A 10,337-nucleotide genomic window follows, 5' to 3' on the forward strand; every position below is an offset into this window, starting at 1 on the left:
AATAAAAGACCTTGAAGGGAAAGTGCCAAATCAAGGTCTTTAAAGTGAAAGTGTCAAATAATGGCTCTTAAAGGGGCTGCCCCAAATCAAGGTCCTCAAAGGGAAAATGCCTAATGAAGCCTTTTAAAGGGGTAGCATCAAATAAAGGCCTTTGAAGGGGCAGCACCAAACGAAGACCCTTCAAGGCTTGGTGCCAAATAAAGACCCTCAAAGGCACAGTGCCAAATAAAGGCTCTTAAAGGGCCGGTAACCCAAAGAGGAGCCTGTGCCACGTCCCCATCCCCACATCCCACCCATCTCCCTGCCCACCACCCCCTGCTGTGCCCCTTCCCCATCCCCACGTCTGCCCCACCTCCCACTGTGAGCTCAAACATTACAGGCAAACACTGCATTAAATTCACCAAAACCCTACAAAAAAAACCCAAACCTCCCCCCCTCCATCCTCAGCCGCACAGCCCACCATGGCAGCAAGGTCCTTCACTACTGGCTGCCGTAGGCGCCCACATCCCTGTCCATCTGCAGGCAGCATTCCTGCTCCCCCCCTCCCCACCAGTCCCCCCTTAACACTGCATTAAATTCACCAAAACCCCCCCAAAAGTCCCCCAAACCCCCAATCCTCAGCCCCACAACCCAAGATGCTGCAGGATCCCCCACCAGCTGTTGCTGTCCATGCACCATGGACGTGGGTCCACCTACGGACAGCACACCCAGCCCAGCCCAGCACAGCACAGCACTGCACTGCAGTAGGGTCAGCACTGCTATGGGGCGAGCACAGCACTGCAGTGGGGTTGGCACTGCTATGGGGTGACTGCAGCCATCCCGGAGCACCGCTGTCCCTCAGACCCCACACGACAGCAGCTGTGGTGCAAACGTTTCCCTTTCCCATCCCATGGAACAGTAGGAGCTCCTGCGGGGGGTTGTGGGGTGAAGGACCTCAGAAGCTGTGGGGTGGTGGCAGAGCGAAGGATGGGGGCTGGGTTTGGGACCTGCAGTGCTGAGGGGATGCCGCGCAGCTCCTGCACGCATTCAAAAATTCATCCAAAATGTCACACTGCTGTGTATATAAAAAGAGATTTAAAAACCAGGGCTGGCAGGGCTGCACAACTGCAATGCTGACAGGTAAGGCAGCTCCACGCACCTCCGCCCCACAGCAGCACCAGTGGGAGCTCCCCCCAGCCCCCAGCCCAAAACCCCGGTGGGAAACCCCTCTGGGTCTGTGCCGCCGCTGTGGGGGGATGCAGCTCCTGGCCTTCGGTGCTCAGAGGGAGCTGGGATGGATCCCAGCCTCCTGCAGAGCTCAGACCTGTGGGCACACAGCAGCCCCGGGGAGGAGATGCATCTGGCTGCTGTGCTGCCAGGCTCCTGCTCTGGCCCCAAAATCCTGCACTGATAACCCAAAACCTTGCATCTGAAGCCCAAAACCCAGCCGCCGCAAGCTGGCACCCTGATCCCAAACCTTCCACCCGGGCTTCAAAACCTTGCTTCAGAAGCCCAAAACCTGGCACCTTGCACCCACTCCGTGAATCTCCGAGCACCCAAAATCCTGCACCTAAAAACCCCAAACCCTTGCATCTGGAGATTTTGTTTTAGATGGAAGGCTTTGCGGGCTGGTGATTCTATGAACTCTTCATTTCTCAGTGCTTTACGTGATGCTATGATGTGGAATCCTGAAAATAAGAATCGTAAAACCATGATGGGAGGGGGTGGTTGGGGTGAAGGTTTAATTACGGTGGGGTTTGTTGGGGGGTGGGTGGGTTATCAGGACTGAGGGGGTTATTAGAGGGTGTTTCATTGGGGTAGGGGCTCTTGAGGTACAGTTGGCTGCCACCTGTTGAGCACAGTACGATACTGGGATCTTAATGAATGGATTTTTAAGGTCAGGGCTATCATGATCCTGCCCTTTTTACACTCCCACTCTCTGGAGGTCTAATCACAATAGAGATTGGAGGACTGGCTGCGCAGAGCGGTTAGAGCAGAGATATGCCACTTCCGCGTTTCCGTACGCATGCGTCATGCAGCCTGGAGGACCAAATAACAGAGAGATTGGAGGACCGGCGGCGCAGAGCGGAAAAAAGAAAGAGACTCGTTTTTCCTGCTTTCCACACATGCGCAGTACGCTCGGAGGATCTACTACCATAGAGACGGGAGGCTCAGAGCATGGACAATACGCACTTCCGCTATTTGGCCACGTGGAGGCAGCAGAGACCGAGTGCGGCCGCCGCTCCGTTTTTTTTCGTTCAGATTTCGGGTGATGAAATCAGCGTTGGAAGAGGGGAAAATAACAATAATAATAATAATAATAATAATAATAATAATAATAATAATAATAATAATAATAATAATGATGATGATAATGGATGGGGAGCGCGGTGTAAAGGCTGCAAGTGCAACAAGTGCCCCTGAGCAACACCAGCTCCGCTTCCTCCGGCCTCCTCCCTCCCCCTCGTTATTTAATTGCTTTAATTGCCTGCGTGAGTGATCGGACGGATGGGTGACCCTTAAAATAATACAAAGCAGCAACAGCAAAAAAGGCATGAGAGAGAATTATGTATATATATATATATATATATACACGCTTACATACGTGTGTGTAAGGGAGAGACCAGGATCTGGGCTGTGTGTGAAGCATCTCAGAGCTGATCTGCACGCAGGAGCGTTTGCAGGAGCCCCAGGGGAAGCTGCCACGTGCAGCCAGTGGGCACAGGCAGCAGAGACCCTCCGTGGGTCACTGGAACAGGCTGCCAGGGAGGTGGGGGAGTCTATGGGTCCCAGTGTGTCTCTATGGGTCCCAATGGGTTCCAACATGTCTCTATGGGTCCCAATGTGTCTCTATGGGTCCCAATGTGTCTCTATGGGTCCCAACGTGTCTTTATGGGTCTCAACGTGTCTCTATGGATCCCAGTGTGTCTCTATGGGTCTCAATATGTCTCTATGGGTCCCAGTGTGTCTCTATGGGTCTCAATATGTCTCTCTGGGTCCCAGTGTGTCTCTATGGGTCTCAACGTGTCTCTATGGATCCCAGTGTGTCTCTATGGGTCTCAATATGTCTCTATGGGTCCCAGTGTGTCTCTATGGGTCTCAACGTGTCTCTATGGATCCCAGTGTGTCTCTATGGGTCTCAATATGTCTCTATGGGTCCCAGTGTGTCTCTATGGGTCTCAACGTGTCTCTATGGATCCCAGTGTGTCTCTATGGGTCTCAATATGTCTCTATGGGTCCCAGTGTGTCTCTATGGGTCTCAACGTGTCTCTATGGGTCCCAACATGTCTCTATGGGTCCCAATGGGTCCCAGCGTGTCTCTATGGGTCTCAACGTGTCTCTATGGGTCCCAATGTGTCTCTATGGGTCCCAATGTGTCTCTATGGGTCCCAATGGGTCCCAACGTGTCTATATGGGTCTCAACGTGTCTCTATGGGAATTCATTCCCATTCATTGCCCCGTGCAGAAGGGTGCTGGGTGCTGGATACCCAAAGCCCCCCCCCCGTTGCTTTGAGGCCAATGTGCAAACCAGCAGAGCTGGGAAGATGCAGGAACAGCCCACCCTGAGCTCAGGACATCCCAGCAAAATGCTGTGGCTGCTCTGGAGGAGGAGCTCAGCTTGGCCGGCCTTGTTGGGGCTGCACAGCGCAGCTCCTGCTGGGACAGCGTGGGTTTCATGCGCTGAGGAATGATGCTGCTGTTCCCTCCCGACAGCGACAGCTTCCTTGTGGGAGAGAGGGGGAGAAAATACGTATATCTAAAAGCACAAACCAAAGCAGGGAGGAAATAAAGAGAGGAGTGTTTGCCGACTGTGCTGCGCCTTGTTGGTGTTTGTTGTGTTTCTGCCATTGCTTTGGCAGCCCCAGGGGAAGACATGCCAGGCTGCAGCGCTGTGGGAACTGGTGCTGTGCTGAGTGAGGTGGCCCTGGTGGGGCTCAGCTGCTCCCCTGTAGAGAATGGTGCTTCTCTGCACCTTGGGCTGTGCTTTCCTTCCAGCTCCAAGCCAGGAAAAGGTGGTTTGTGGGTCTGGCTGGCTCTGGTTGCATGTAGGGAAAGTGGTGAGCAGTGGCTGCTCCCCAGGGTTGTAGGTGGGCTCATCCCCTCCTTTCTGTCCTCACGGGTGGATGGAGGGAGGGTGCAGCTCACCGGGGAGCAGAACCAGCCCCCAGGGGGCACCGAGGCACGGCAATGTGCTGCAGTCACATTGCTTCCCACCCCCAGCGGCTCCTGCTCCCCTCTGCTTTGCAGGTGGAGGTGATCGCTGCCTGCAGTGTGTGGCTGTGGTGACGCCCCCATCCGCATCCAGAGCTGTGCCAGGAGCCCTGCAGCATCCCCGGGGCACAGCAGTCGAGGGTGGGTGAAGGCTTTGCCCTTTGGAGGCCAGGAACAGCTCTAGAGATGCACGTTAACCCACAGCACAGAAGGTGCAGAGCCGCAAAGCCTGGAGCATCGCTCAAGCCGTGGACTGGGGGTGGTGGGGGAAGGTTTTGGGGGGGGTCTGTTGTGTTGGATTCTGCTTTGTGCAGGAGCTGTGCATGCAGGAAGGATGCAGCCCCTCTCCGGTGTGAGGTGCCGAGTTAATGATTTGATTTCATCACCGCCTCCCTGAACGGCACCGGTTTGAAGCCGGAGCAAAGTGGCAGCTTTCAGTGCGGTGAGAAGTCCTGCCCCCGTTGCTGGAAGTTGATTCATTCTCCTCCTGACCCCCGGGGTCACTGCTGGATTGCAAAGAAATGCATGAAATTCCCACTGCTTCCACTCTGGGAATGCACTCCCAGACAGGGAGGGTGGGCTGGAACCTGTGCGCCCCCAGGCTGCATCGTTGGGTTGGTGGGGCTTTGGTGGCACTTGGAGCCATCCCAACTGACCCCAGGGTGATGGAGCTGTAGTTTCCTTGCCAAAAACTCCTTGCATGAGAAGAAGCCATGAGCAGGGCAGGACCACCTCGGGCTGCTGAGCACAGCTGTGAGGATTTGGGGTATGGGGGAGAAAGAGGAGCTGTGGGGATGGAGCAATGGGCACAGAGCTGAGCAGGAGCCAGGCAGGGTTGGGTGAGTGGGCTCTGCTCTCTGCTTTGGGAAGTCCAGGAGAAGCAAAGCTCCCCTGCCAACCCCTTCATCACAGCCTGGGCTCCTTCCAGGCCGGTGTTTGGGGGATGTTTCCCCTCTCAACTCCTTTCTCCTGAATCAGCGGATGTGATTCACCGAGAGGAAAATATGGAGAGCTGTGACAGAACCACGCGACAGCAGAGGGGCTCTTGGGGTCCAAGGCCACCGCAGCACCGAGGTGCCGCTGCAGATCCCCCCCACCTGAGTGGAGCTGAGCCCGGGTTGTGATGCAGGAGCAGGCAGGGGGCTCAAGAGCAGCAGGTTGTGCTCTGCTGCAGTGCCATGGGGGAAGCTCTGCGAGGAGGGAGGCTGATCCCTAGCAGCACCAGGTCAGGGGAGCAGGAGAGTGCGGGTGCCAAACCTTGGCTGGATTAGTACAAGAGATCAAGCAGCCCAAGGATTAGGGAGTCAAGGGAGCCGAGCCACCTGGGGGGGGGGGGCAATGAACTGATCTGTGGGGACGGACCAGAGCTTCAGAGAGGTGCACAAGGCCCAGGCTTTGGAGTGATTAGATAAGTGAATCAGGGCCTCGGGGCGATTAGAGGAAGAAATCAGGTTCTACACCAATTAGGTAAAGTCCTCCAGCGATTAAATATACAGCAGTGTCTGCAAAGAAAAGTCCCCCGTGGCTCTTGGGACCGATAGGGCTGAGAATTGATTAAAGAAGCATCCGAGGCTGAGAGCAATTTGATAAGAAAGCAAAACAACGGATCAATTAGCCTGGGAGAAAAGGATAAGGGTGGGTGATAGCAGTGGGGCCGCCTGGCACCGGAGGAGGATGGAGTTGGCTGGGGTGCACGGAAAGGATGGGAGAGGTCCTGGCTGCTTCAGAGGGGTGCAGGGATGTGGGACATTGCTGCTGCAATGCAGGCAGGTGTCAGCAAGGCTCAGACCCAGCCTGAGAGCAAGAGGGCTCATTGGTGCCCTTGCAATGATCCCTCGGGTTGCCATGAAGCACCCATGGGTGCTGCCCTTCATCCAGAGCGTTTCAGATGCCTTTCAGAGGCAGTGCTGGGCTCCCAGAGTGGGTTTGTTTTCTAGGAATGCAGCTCAGCCCCAGGTCCCACCCCAGATACTCCGGGTGCTTTCAGGTATGGGTGCTGGTAGAGCAAGCAATTAGAGAGAACTCAGCAGAGCCTTGAAATAATTAGATCAAGGAGCGCAGCTCCAGCAGGTGAGTTTAGTGAAGAAATGGGAGCGCTGGTGATGAGGAGGGCGATCGGGTCTTGGCGCAATTATCTAGAGAAAATCTGCTCCAGACTGATTAGAGGAAGGGAAAGGAGCTTTCCGGGCAATTAGGGGAGAGAAATCAGCACTGGACAGGAAGAAAACAGAGGCTGGAAGATATCGGGGTTGGGAGGTAGCACATCCCCTGTCCTTGGGGGGGGGGGTTTCCCACCGGGTTGGGGTGCAGAGCTGGGTGCAGCCATGCCTCCAAAACCAGCCTGGACTTGAATTTGAGCTCATGCTTCTTGCACTCTTCACCTTCCTCACCTTTCTGTTGTTCCTGCAGACCGGAGGAGGAAAGCAGGGCAAGGGGCAGAGCATCAGCCCAGCACATGATGCTGACTGCAGTGCTACTGGAACGGGAAGCTGCGGTTTGGATGCTGGCTTGGATTCTGCCCCCAGCGCAGCAATACGGAGCCTTGCTGCTGACACACAGCATCCCACCCCCAGGGGTCGTGCTGGAAAACAGCCCCCAGCACCCCTGCCAGGCTTTTATTTGGGTTTGGGTTTATTTTCCCTCTGCTTTGTGCCTGTGATGCTCTGCCTGATATCCCGGTGAGTGATGGGGAACAGAGCGCTGCTGGCAGCCTCTCACCCCTCTGGGTGCTGCCCTGAGCAGCAGGAGGGCATCTCCTGCATGCATCTCCCTCACCCTTTGGCCTTCGTGCCTGAGATTGCCGGGCTGAGCCTGCTTTCTGTGGGCTGACAGCGTTATCTGGGACGCAGCAGAGCCCAGCCCTGCTCTGCCCCCCCAAGAACCACGGTGTCCTCAGCAGCCTTGTGGGGCTTTGGGGTCTGTTGGGTTCCTCCCTACAGCCCGGCTTCACGCTGCTTTAGGAAGGGTTGCTTTGCAATCCTTGTGCATTTCGGGCTGTGCTTTACGCTGTGCCTCCATCGGGGTCGCAAAGGGTGCTTGCATCACCCTCGCCACCCCTTGTCCCTTTGCCTGGATGCATGCAGAGGTGCAGCTTGAAAGAACAGTGGAATAAAGCCCTGCGTTCACTGCGGGGCCACAGCTGCTCTCCTGCCCTGGGCTGATCCTGCACCTCCCCTCCCACAGCCCCGAAACTCACCCTCCCCACCCCTCAGCTCCCACTCACACCCTCAGGTTTTGCTCTCTCTGTCACCACACCCCTGCACCAGGGAGGGGACACTGGGGGCCGCTGCTGTCCTGCACCCATCCCCCCCTTGTCTCCACTGCTCTGGCTAAGGGGCAAAGCCCCCTGACCCACTTCAGTCCATGTGGATGGGATGGCATCTGTGGGACCCTTTTCCTCCTGGGGGCTTGGAAAGGAGAAGCTCAAAGCTCGTTTGCCTTGAGATCTTGCAAAGACTTTTTTTTTCTGGCTCCTAACATTGATGATTTTTCATCATCCCCCCCCCTCCCCACCTTTCTCAGCGAGGCTCTGGGACGTGCAGATACATCCAGAAGCATCGTGGCCACCTGGGTGCTGTGCCAGGCAACCCCCCCCCCCCCCCCAAACCCCCAACCCTGCTCCCTGTTTGACAGCAATCTCGATGCACGTGGGCCGTTCTCCAGCCTCTTGCAAACTGAGCTGCAATTTTGCAGCCACCCCCCCCCCCCCCCCCCCCCGGTTCTCCTGCTGGATGCACCTGAAACCAAACTCTCGGGTATAAAGGCAGGCTGTGATGCACTGAGCTGCTTTGCCAGGCTCCTTCTTGCTTGCAGGGTCAGCCTCACGTGCAGCCGATGCACCCCAACTTTGTGCAGATGATGGTTGGGGTTTTCTTCCCTGGGGTTGCAGAGGGATGCTGCAGTGCCTTGTTCTGCCCCTTTGCTCGTACTGGTTTGGGGGCCGTGGGCTGCTGGGAGCACTGGGGCTCACTGCCCCTTCCTGCAGCCCCCACGCACATCCTGGCTCCCTCGTTAGCCTGACCCCTGATTACACTCTGCAGGCTCTGTATTGCTGCCGTCGCCCTGGCAACGTGTCGTCTCCACAGCAACCGTGACAACCTTATGTCATTAATTTAAAAAGGTTCACAGTGTAACAAATGAAATAGTTAGAAGCTTGTCAGGGTGTTAAGGAGCAGGGGCTGACAACTCGCCCTCCTGTCAGCGCCCACCGGAGCTGCTGAGCCTCGTGGTTCTGGAGACAATCCCAGCATTGCTGCATCCCTGTTGTCTCCCTGGGGATGCTGAGTTCAGTGCACAGCCGGAGGACACTGAGGTCACCCTGCCCATTCCTTTCCTTTCCTTTCCTTTCCTTTCCTTTCCTTTCCTTTCCTTTCCTTTCCTTTCCTTTCCTTTCCTTTCCTTTCCTTTCCTTTCCTTTCCTTTCCTTTCCTTTCCTTTCCTTTCCTTTCCTTCCCTTCCCTTCCCTTCCCTTCCCTTCCCTTCCCTTCCCTTCCCTTCCCTTCCCTTCCCTTCCCTTCCCTTCCCTTCCTTCCCTTCCCTTCCCTTCCCTTCCCTTCCCTTCCCTTCCCTTCCCTTCCCTTCCCTTCCCTTCCCTTCCCTTCCCTTCCCTTCCCTTCCCTTCCCTTCCTTCCCTTCCCTTCCCTTCCCTTCCCTTCCCTTCCCTTCCCTTCCCTTCCCTTCCCTTCCCTTCCCTTCCCTTCCCTTCCCTTCCCTTCCCTTCCCTTCCCTTCCCTTCCCTTCCCTTCCCTTCCCTTCCCTTCCCTTCCCTTCCCTTCCCTTCCCTTCCCTTCCCTTCCCTTCCCTTCCCTTCCCTTCCCTTCCCATGAAGAACAAGGCGTCCTGTGGGTCCTCGTGTGCCCCCATTGCGGGGTTATGGGGTAGGGGTGTGAGGGTAGGGCTGTACGAGGGGGACAGGGTTAGGGTTGGGTTATGGGGTCAGGGTGAGGGTGAGGGTTATAGGGTCAGGGTAAAGGTTTGGGTTATAGTGCTAGGTTTAGGGTAAGTGTTATAGGGTTAGGGTAAGGATTAGGGTTATGGGGTTAGGGTTAGGGTTATAGGGTACAGGTTATAGGGTTAGGGTTAGATTAAGGGTTTATAGGGTTAGGTTTATAGGGGTAGGTTTATAGGGTTAGGGTTAGATTAAGGGTTATAGGGTTAGGGTTATAGGGTTAGGGTTACATTAAGGGTTATAGGGTTAGGGTTATAGGGTTGGAGTTATAGGTTAAGGGTTATAGGGTTAGGGTTAGGTTAAGGGTTTTAGGGTTAGGGTTATAGGGTTAGGGTTACATTAAGGGTTATAGGGTTAGAGTTATAGGGTTAGGGTTATAGGGTTAGGGTTAGGGTTAGGTTAAGGGTTATAGGGTTAGGGTTATAGGGTTAAGGTTAGGTTAAGGGTTATAGGGTTAGGGCTATAGGGTTAGGGTTAGATTAAGGGTTATAGGGTTAGGGTTACAGGGTTAGGGTTATAGAGTTAGGGTTAGATTAAGGGTTATAGAGTTAGGGTTACATTAAGGGTTATAGGGTTACGGTTATAGGTTAAGGGTTATAGGGTTAGGGTTTGGTTAAGTGTTATAGGGTTAGGGTTATAGGGTTAGGGTTAGATTCAGGGTTATAGGGTTACGGTTATAGGGTTAGGGTTAGGTTGAGGGTTATAGGGTTAGAGTTATGGGGTTAGGGTTATAGGGTTAGGGTTAGGTTGAGGGTTATAGGGTTAGAGTTATGGGGTTAGGGTTATAGGGTTAGGGTTACATTAAGGGTTATAGGGTTAGGGTTATAGGTTAAGGGTTATAGGTTAAGGGTTATAGGGTTACGGTTATAGGGTTAGGTTAGATTAAGGGTTATAGGGTTTGGGTGAAGTGTGGGAGTGCTGCCTTATGGGGTTTGGGGGCACAGAGCTCCTTCCTGGGGCACCTGGCGCTGCCTGCTGGGGCCGCAGCTCTGCTCAGCCGTGTGAAAGAAGCAGGGGAAGGGCATCGCCAACCGCGTGGCTGCAGTCCAGCACTCGGCATTAAGAGCTGAGGGCACCGGGAGGCAAGCGTGGATTACATGGGAGCGACGGGATCAAGTGAGCAGCAGGCTGAGCGGGGGCTTGGGGAGGGGTTGCGTCCGTCCTCAACCCCCTGCCCCTTTCTGGAGCGATGCCTTGA

Source organism: Lagopus muta, assembly GCF_023343835.1.
Source record: "Lagopus muta isolate bLagMut1 chromosome 29 unlocalized genomic scaffold, bLagMut1 primary SUPER_29_unloc_3, whole genome shotgun sequence".
Taxonomy (NCBI): domain Eukaryota; kingdom Metazoa; phylum Chordata; class Aves; order Galliformes; family Phasianidae; genus Lagopus; species Lagopus muta.